Raw genomic sequence first — 1,039 nt, forward strand, 5'->3', positions numbered from 1 at the left:
TATTCAAGCTCTAAGTAGAGAAGGTTGTTTGAATATTTTTTGTTTTTATTAAAAGCAGGTCAGACAGAGAAAGGCAAATATCATATGATTTCATTTGTAAGTGGAATCTAAAAATCAAAACAAATGAACAAACAAAACAGAAACAGACTCATAAATACAGAGAACAAACTGGTGGTTGCTAGAGAAGAGGTTGGTGGGGGGATGGGTGAAATAGGTGAAGGGAATTAGGAGGTACAAACCTCCAGTCATAAAATAAATAAATCATGGGGATGAAAAGTACAATAGGAAATAAACTCATTTCATGTGTGTGGATGCTTTGCTAGTGATTTTCATGTCACAGAGTCTCAACAAAGAGAATAAGGATAAAGAAAAAGACAGGCAATAGACAAAAATAGACAAAATTTATTCCATCTTTTATTTCCAAGATGATGCTATCTGGGTGATTTCTTGACCTTAAAATGGAAACTTAAATGTTCTTTTTTTTTTAAAGATTTATTTATTTACTTTAGAGAGAGTGAGTGAGCATGAGTGGGGGTAGGGGCAGATAGGGGCAGAGGGAGAGAATCTCAAACACATTCCCCACTGAGTGTGGAGCCCAATGCAGGGCTAATAACTCTGACATCATGACCTGAGCCAAAATCATGAGTCAGAAGCTTAACTGACTGAGCCACCCAAGGGCCCCTAAATGTTCTTTTTTAATCATAAAGAAAGGCCACATATGGCTCCTAAAGAGTTCAAAATTTAACTGCATGGAAGCTAAAATCACAAGAGGTATCTGGCTCCCCACTCAGCAGGGAGTCTGCTTCTCCCTCTCCCTGTACCCCTCTTCCTTCTCATGCTGTCTCTCTCCTTCAAATAAGTAAATAAAATCCTTGAAAGAAAGAAGGAAAGAGAAAGAAAAAAAAGAAAGAAAGAAAGAAAGAAAGAAAGAAAGAAAGAAGAAAGAAAGAAAAAGAAAGAAAGGAAGAAAGAAAGAAAAAGAAAGAAGAAAGAAGAAAGAAAGAAAGAAAGAAAGAAAGAAAGAAAGAAAGAAAGAAAG

This window comes from Phoca vitulina, unplaced genomic scaffold (genome assembly GCF_004348235.1).
Source record: "Phoca vitulina isolate PV1807 unplaced genomic scaffold, GSC_HSeal_1.0 scaffold106, whole genome shotgun sequence".
NCBI lineage: Eukaryota > Metazoa > Chordata > Mammalia > Carnivora > Phocidae > Phoca > Phoca vitulina.